This window comes from Peromyscus maniculatus, chromosome 15, assembly GCF_049852395.1.
Source record: "Peromyscus maniculatus bairdii isolate BWxNUB_F1_BW_parent chromosome 15, HU_Pman_BW_mat_3.1, whole genome shotgun sequence".
Classification (NCBI taxonomy): domain Eukaryota; kingdom Metazoa; phylum Chordata; class Mammalia; order Rodentia; family Cricetidae; genus Peromyscus; species Peromyscus maniculatus.
Genome location: NC_134866.1, coordinates 14188921 through 14197607, shown reverse-complemented (window position 1 = coordinate 14197607; position 8687 = coordinate 14188921). Strand labels below are relative to the sequence as shown.

The 8687-nt window shown below is 47.0% G+C and overlaps 1 protein-coding gene across 1 annotated transcript in view; it reads left to right on the top strand.

Annotated features, from left to right (window-relative positions):
* The window catches only part of Retreg1 (reticulophagy regulator 1), a 132857-nt gene that overhangs the window by 86445 nt on the left and 37725 nt on the right, over positions 1-8687 (top strand). The gene's annotated exons all lie outside the window — the stretch shown is intronic.

Here is an 8687-nt window from a genome sequence, read left to right as displayed (position 1 = left end):
TCTTGCTAACTGTTCTTATATCTTAAATTAACCCATTTCTATAAATCTATACCTTGCCACGTGGCTGGTGGCTTACCGGCGTCTTTACATGTTGCTTGTCCTGGCGGTGGCTGCAGTGTCTCCCCCCCTTCTTTCTGTTTCCCCAATTCTCCTCTCTCCTTGTCCCGCCTATACTTCTTGTCTGGTCACTGGCCATCAGTGTTTTATTTATATAGAGCGATATCCACAGCAAAGGAGTTTCCTTCTAAGATGGAAGTTTTATCTTGGAGGAAATCACTACACTGCACAGGGCTGGGGAGACAAAAGGCTTGCTGTGCAGACGTGAGGATTTGAGTTTGAATCCCAGGAACCCACATAAAGCCAGACACAGTAGTATGTGCCTGTAATCACCACCCTACAACTATGACATAGGAGACAGAGATAGGAGGAGGACTTCTTAGGAGCTTGTGGGCCAGCTAGCCTGGCACACACAGCTGTGAACCAGAGACTCGGTCTCAGACAGGCTAGAAGGTGAAGACTGACATGAGGGGTTGCCCTCTGACCTCCACATGTGGTTCAGGACACGAGTATGCCCACATTTACACATACAAACACTGCCCCCAGAGAGAGGGAGGGAAGGAGAGAGAGAAAGATTTAAAAAAAGAGGAATACATATGTGGGGAAAACTGCCCATGCATTTCAGAGTACAAAATCAAATTACAGCTAGGTGTGATGGCACCCACCCCCTTTTATCCCAACACTGATCAGGCTAAGGGAGGCAAATTGCGAATTTGAGGCCAGCCTAGACTACGTATTAAGGCTCTCTCAAAAAACCACAACAAACATGGAATACCCATTACTAGTGATAGTACTAATTGCACCAATGTATCAGTATAATTAATGACATGAAGAAATTAGCTAAGCAAGCTGGTATTAGGAACTTAATTAACTAGGTGTGGTGCTGCACATCTTTAATCTCAGCACTCAGGGAGCAGAGGTAGGTGGATCTCTGAGTTCAAGGCCAATCTGGTCTACAAAGGGAATTCCAGCCCAACTAGGGCTACCATAGTGAGACCCTGTCTCCCCCACCCCCAATAAAAGAAAGCGGAGAGGTCATATCACAAACAGATTAGAAGAGGGGCAAGGCTATAAATGCTGCAACCCTGCTTTGACTTCTTCGAGCAAGGTCACAGCACCTTTCCCAACAGTGCTACCGACTGGGGACCAAATGTTCAGACCTGTGAGATTGTTGGGGACATTTCTCATTCAGACCATCCCAACACTGCTGTTAAATCATGAGAAACGTGGAGGCCCCTTCTTCCTTGCAGATGGTATTTTAGAACTCAATTTCCAAACGGGCAACATGTTCTTTCATATGTTGAGGCAAACACAAGAGGTACAAACTCTGGCCCACACTCCTATTTACACACTGTCTGTGCCTGTTTCTTGTGATATTTGGAGCCAAGCAGTTATGACAGAGACCATCTGGGCTGCAAACTGAAAGTGTTTACCCAGAAAAGTTTGCAGTCTCTGTCCGTAATATGTCAAGCATCCCACACCATTGGATGTTCCTTGTAAGCATGCTTTCAAGGACTGCATGGTGTTCTGGTGTGTAAAGGTGTTGATTCCACCCATACCGTAACAAATAATGTCCTCCGTAAGTAAACTCTTTTGGATCTCCCTTCTTAACGTGTCCCAGGTGCCCCTGACCTTGGATAGTCAGAACCCAGTTCTTACCACCTCTTCAGCCTCTGCCCTTGTCTTGAGGCTGATGAGCCTGGTACCAACACCAACTCTGATGGCTTCCTGTTCCACTCGGATGCAGTGTATGCCTGGCATAAAGTGTCTTTGAATATCCATCTTCACAAGGTGACCATAGCTCTCTTTCCACTCCCAATATCTTGAGGAAACTATTGGCCAGCTTTAAGTATAGAGACTCCCTGGAATATAAATTTAAAAGAGGAACCTTTCCCACTAAATACAAGTCTCTGTAACATCATGTCTCAGCTGCATGGTACACATGAAATCACATTTCTTTGCCTACTGTATCAGTTCTAGGATGTTCCTTTTGCTATTCTCCCCAGTTGTAGTTTTGTTGACTGTGGCTACTTTTTGATACTGACATGTTTTCCAAAACAATTATCTCCATAAAGTCCTGACAGAGAACTTTTGAAAATTAGAGTTGCTGAAGGTTTTATCAAGGAAATCACTTGATTTTTCTTTATCACATGGCCATGGGCTATACTGAAGGAACAAGTGGGAAGGCTCATTTGTGTGACACTTGGCTTTTTTGATGTTGAGTGCACTCCCATCTACCAGAACTTCCACCTTAAGCCCTGGCAAGTAACCTAGATACACTGTCCTCTCTAGGGACCCCCAGAGGCTGGTGCCGAGTTGGAGAGGAATACCTGTGACAGGGAGTACCCTAGGAATCACCCTCAGGGAGGGGTGGAAAAGTAGGGAGAAGCAGAGTCGACACAGTCTAGATGAAGGCCTCCACGGACACCTCGGGGCTTTCTAGCGCCAGGACAGCCACACAGTGCCATCCCCAATCTGCAGATTGGGAAGAGGACACCTGGTGTTTGCATCTCTGGTCTGATCAGCCATGAGTGCATTGTCACTTGGATAAACAATTCTCTTTAGCCAAGCTGGTCCTACAACTTTCCGCACAACTGGCGGAGAAAGTAAGTCTTTCGCTTCTGCAGGGGAACCTGGCAACCCATCACAGAATGACCTACTTGCTGATAGTCCCTTTCTCGTGTGATGCATGTGGAGCGTTTCTTTTGGTGTGGTGTCTGTAAGCCTCGTTCCTGCTTTAGATCCTTGCTACCTGAGCCCACGGACACTCCCATAGCTGCTCTATGATTGGAATGCCACTTGGGATCTGTGCAGAATATGTTTCCAACAAGTGAGTGCAAATGAGTGAACAGAACGTGAGATTTTCACATCTGTTCCACAGAGGGCTCTTGGTCAAAACTCACTGATTGTTCTTGGAAACAGAATGTACGCTTCTACATCATCTTCTTGGTCCATTTGACAACCAGAGTAATGACCCTCCACAAATACTGGGAGATTCCTCCCCAACCCCTCAGTTCAATGCTTGCTTAAATTTATGTAAGTTCAAGGGGACTGAAGAGATGGTTCTATAGTTAAGAGCTCTTGCAGAGGACCTGGGTTTAGTTTCCAGCATCCATGTGGTAACTCACAGCTGTTTGTAACTCCAGTTCCAGGGGGTCTGACACCATCTTCTTCTGGTCTCTGCAGACACACACTAAAGTGGTGCACAGATATATGTGTAGCAAAATCCTCACACATCATAAAATAAAAAAGTGTCAGTTTTAGGTAGGCTACAGTTTCTAGTCATTTGATCAAACACCCATTATGATGATGTTGTGGAAGTAATTCCTGATGCAATAAACTCAGCAGTAGAGTATCAATAAAGCAGATCATACTTTATAATTGCAGTGGACTTTGTCCAGACAGTTGAAAGCCTTGAGAGTAGACTGGAGAAGGAGTTTGGCCTTCAGACTGTATATAGACTGCATCCTGGAGCTTCTGCTGGATTGTCCTATAGATGTCGGCCTTGCCAGCTCTCTTGGTACATGAACAGTTTCTTTAAGTCAGTCTCCCTGTGTGTCCATCCTGTTGGTCCACTTCCCCGAAATACCTAGCTGATGTTCCTTGGAACTCAGGATTCACTCCGTCCCCATGCTCAAGCCTTACCCAAGTGGTTGTCATGCTCATCTGGGGAGTCCAGGAGTGACTTCATCTGTTCCAGCCTCAGTATTCAGAGGACTGGCCCGAGAGCAGCTTTCCTCTTCAGCTATGGGGTTGGTCCTCTTGTGGATCTCAAAGAACTCGGGAAAGGCTGCTCGTCCCTGTTGACAGGAACTTCTTGTCTGTTCTCTCACAGCAGGCCAGCTGCACTGCCGTGGGGAGAAGGGACAGCAGTCCCCCTTCCAGACAGGGTAAACATGATGTCCTTGCTTGCACGTGATGGGGACTCAGGTTGTTTCTGGCCTCTCTTGAACCGTCTGACACAGCGTGTCCCTTTGCTTTTAACTTCTATTTAGGGTGGAGGTGATACTTACATTCTAACTGCTCCCTTGGCCAGAGAAGCTGGGGCAGGAGAGTCCGAAGCAGGCCGTTGCACTTGGAAATTTTTACTATGGTTTGTGATTTTTGTCTCATGAAAAGAAAAAAGTAATGTCAAGTCAAGTCGAGTAGAAAATATTCATGTTGGGTTGGGGTAAGGTTGGAGGCAAAGTCTGTCGGTGGGAACCCCGTGTGCAAACTTCTCAGGACCTGTGTGTGAGGTTGCCATGGTTTGGTACTAAAAGTAGGTGCATGCAATGCAGCCAAGTTTTGCTTTATTTTTAAACCATGGTCTTCGTCTGATACCGTTCAGAGAAGAGAAACATGGAAGGTACAGGCCGATGACCCACATGGCAAGGGAATCAGGACTCGGTGTATTAAGTGTTGGAAACTTTGTCAAGTTGGGGAAAAATGACAGCCTGTTATTCTTGGCTTCAGAAGAGTCCATTGGAAAGAATTCACATGGCCCAGTTCTGTGGACACTGCTCATATGCCTTGCCTATCACCCTACATCACATGCATTCATAGGGATGCATGTATGTGTGGGGTGCAGGCATTTGTTGCCCAGCTGTGTCACTCTCCTATGGCTTCTGGCTCCTCGTGTTGTCTCTTGGTTGGTGTTGACCCTGGGCCGGAAGGAGATGGGGTCATTCATTGTGGAGGGAACTCAGTGTTTCTCTCACCTTTTGAGAGGAACAGTGCTAAGTGGGCAGGAGTGACCGCCACAGGGGTGGCCTCCAGCTCTGTGAGGTTAAAGGATGAGGTCAGACGGGGGAGGCAAAACTAAGTTTTTGGCTGGAACAATTGGAACCACGATGTTAAAAATAATGTAGAGTCAAGACCAGAGCACAAGGTTCATAAGTGAGTCGTTCAGGAAACGGGGAGAGGAGTCCTCAGGATGTGCCAATCCTCCCTTCCTTAGGAGTTAAGACTTTGGTCCCTTGTGCCCCGTCACTCTTTCTTTGAGTGTAGATTGGATTAGAGTATGGAGAGGGGGAAAAAAAGAGGCGACTTTACACTGTGCCTATCTGAAAACACTACTTTAGCCAAGTCATCCAGTCAACATTCTCAGTGGTAAGTCATGTGGGCCCTTTGAACACCCTGTGACCTGAAGCACTCCACTTCAAGGTGTTCTTGCTGACTCTCGGTCTAATGCTGAGAAAAATAGCAGACAAATCCAGACAGAAAGCTGTCTACAGAATATCTCAGAAGTTCTGAAAAGGTGGTGGCGCATGCCTTTAATCCTAGTACTGGGAAGGCAGAGGCAGGCGGATCTCTGTGAGTTCCAGGCTAGCCAAGGGCTCCACAGAGAAACGCTGTCTCAAAACAAACAACCAACCAAACAATCCAAAGAACCAAACAAAATGAAACAAACAAAAACCAAAAGAAAGAAAAGAAAGGAAAACCCATGAGAGACCCCAGTCCAGCAATTCTCCTCGATCCTGAGTGACTAAGTGGATTTAATGCTTGAATGCAGTGTGCTGCCCTGAATGGGATCTTGGAAGGGAAAAAAAGGTTAGTGAGAAAAACCATTGAGTTGCAAAAGGAATCTGGAGTTCAGCTCATGGTGATGAACCAATGTTGGCCTTTGGTTTTGACATATTTTGAATATGTAGGAAACTGGCATGGCTTGTAGCCGTCTGTGTGCTAGTCTTTATGGATGTCCTGTCAAACCCAAAGTGATTCAACATAGACATGATAACAAAACAGGTTTGTGTGCGCTCCCAAGGCGTGGATGCTGCATCCTGGAACCCATCCTTCCAAGGTGCTAGCATGTGGTCAGAAAATCATGAATCAGTACTACTGGGGATTGCTGCACTCAGTTTATCAAGATTGAACTTTTGGGGTTGTTTAACTCTGATTTTGTGGCTCATTAAGAGCATTGTGATTGGAATGTGTCCCGAGTTCCTTTGTTGGAAACTTAACCTCCAGAGTCAGTGTTGGAAGAAGAGATCTTTAGGGGTGACCAGGCTGGGTGGGCTCTGCCTCAGGAGAGGATCGGTGCTCATGTCTTGGGTTGTTGTTAGTTGCTGTGGCAGTGGTGTCCTGATGAAAAGGTGAGTTCCACCCCTTTCTCTTGGATGTGTCCTCCTGCTTTTCTGCCTTCTACCAAGGGATGAGACAGTCAGGCAAGCCTTGTCAGAAGCAGGTGCCTTGACTTTGAACTTCCCAGCCTTCTGAAACATATGAAATAAAACGTCATACTTTATGAATTACCCAGTATGCTGGCTAGTTTCATGTCAACTTGATACAAGCTAAAGTCATCTGAGAGGAAAGAACGTCCATTGACAAAATGCCTCCATAAGATTGAGTTGTAAGGCATTTTCTTAATTCGTGATTGATGGGGGAGGGCCCAGCCCATTGTGGGTGGTGCCATCCCTGGGCTGGTGGTCTTGGGTTCTATAAGAAAGCAGGCTGAACAAGCCATAGAGAGCAAGCCAGTAAGCAGCACCCCTCCATGGCCTCTGTATCAGCTCCTGTCTCCAGGTTCCTGCCCTGCTTGAGTCCCTGTCCTGACTTGCTGACTTCATGGACTATGATGTGGAAGTGTGAGGCAAATACACCCTTTCTTCCCGCAGTTGCTTTTGGTCATAGTGTTTCATGGCAGCAATAGTAACCCTAACTCACTAAGACACCCAGTGTCACCTATTCTGTTACTGCAGGGCTGGGACAGAGGGGTTTTTGTGCCTAGTCTGATAGAACATAGCCACATAAGGGATCCTTCCAAGGTGTCCTGTTAGTGGGAACTTGAGGTGAGCCAGGTGACTAAGATACATGGCGTATTAGCAGGCAGTGAAAGCCGTAAGTAAAGAGCAGCCTTTTAGGTAATTGGTGTCACACCTTGAGGAGAAGCAGTGAGGAGAGCCCCTAAGTGAAAGTCTCTTTCCCACTCCTTAAGATCAGGAAGATGCCCAGCCTTCCTTGTAGTAAACCTTTCTGAAGCTGCCGTTTCCTCTTCAAGAAGACCCGGAGGCTGGAGGATGGTGGCCAGTAGTTTGGTTTCCCAAACCCTAGGGAAAGTTCCTTCAGTGTCTGAGGATATCTGGCATCCGAGGCCAAGGCTGGGTCACAGGTAGAGCTTACCTGGCCTAGGCCACTGCTTTGCCACATAGCAGAGGACAAGGAGAGACTTGGAGGAAGCTTTCTGTCTCCCCGACCCACAGCTTCAAAGTGACAGTGAAAAAAAATGAGCTATCATAGTTGTGTGGCCAATGACCTTCAGCTCAGCTTGACTTCCTTGCAAAAGAGCCGTGTAAATGTATAGCCAAGAAACATCTTATCGGTTGTTGTTCATGCGAGGAAAAGGTTTTAACACTCACATAAGCAAAATGTAATAAGGAAGATCAGCGTATCACAAAAGTCATTTCATAACCTCTCATTAAACAGGTACTTATATATAATTGTCCCCGTGGTAGACTGTTTTTAAACTCCAGAGATGAACTTTGTTTTGAGCTGAGCACTGCCCCCATTGAGTCATGCCTGTCTTCCCTGCCCTCAAAGACCTCTGTCTCCACCCCTTGCGGCCTTGGAAAGTTTCCATCGCCTTATGCTTGCACAGGGCAGTGAGGCTTGCCAGAGTTCGCTCATGGCTATGGCTGTTGGTTCTGAATTCCTTGGAACTAGGGTTTCTCTGTTAAGGAGTTATACCACTCAAACCCACAGGCTGCCATAGAGGAGAGCCGTGTGTGAGTGAGCAAGCAGGAGCAGCTGAGGCCCATGGAGGACAGACAAACTCTGCTGGGTAATTTGACCCCTGAGGAATTAGACTGCCCAAGTATCTGAATTCTTGTGGGAATTTCATGGGAGCTTTCATGCGGGCAGGGTTGAGGACATAGAAGAGTGTGTGGCTGGAGGAAGGAGCCAGGCTAGTCCCAGGTCATCAGCCCACCCCCACAAGAGAGCAACATTTGCAGAGAACAAGTTCAGGGTTAGGAAACAGTGGCTGGACACAGCAGAAAAATCCGTGCGGTGGGGTGATGTGATTGCCAAGGTGGGGAGCGCCTGTTGTCTTCCTGCTTCTTCCCTGAGCTCTTGCCAGAATGCCGCCTCTTCCTTGGCACATTTCCCGAGGCTACTCCTCAGAGTTCCCTGCCACTTCCTGCTGCTCTTCTCATCCACCAGTGCACCTGCCAACCTCCGTGGAGTCATGCCAGTGGACGAAGGGACTGTACACTTCCCTTCTCCTCTTCAGATGGGCACTAACTGCTAAGTACCATGATTCAAAAATTAGTGACACCTAATGGAAAGTCAGGATGTCCACTGCAGCCCACTCTTGTGATAACTCACCCAGCCCTGCCCTAGGGAGACTGATTCATTCATTAAACTGATCCATTCATTAAATTCATCCATCCTCAGGACCCAGGGACCATTCATTAAGCCCCACTTTCTTAACTGGAGGTTAAGCTTCTAATCCAGGAGATTCAGACATACCCAAAGCAGGGATATTTCTAGAAAACAGATAGGAAGTAGACAGAGCCTCAGATGTGGGAAGGTTGATGTGCTGGTTTTTACAGAGTTGCTATTTTTAGCTGGAAAGGACTTTTGAGGAAAACTCTCCTGTGTGACACTTCCAGAAAAGATAGTTTCTCCGGGTTGAGTCTGGTGTAATTCTG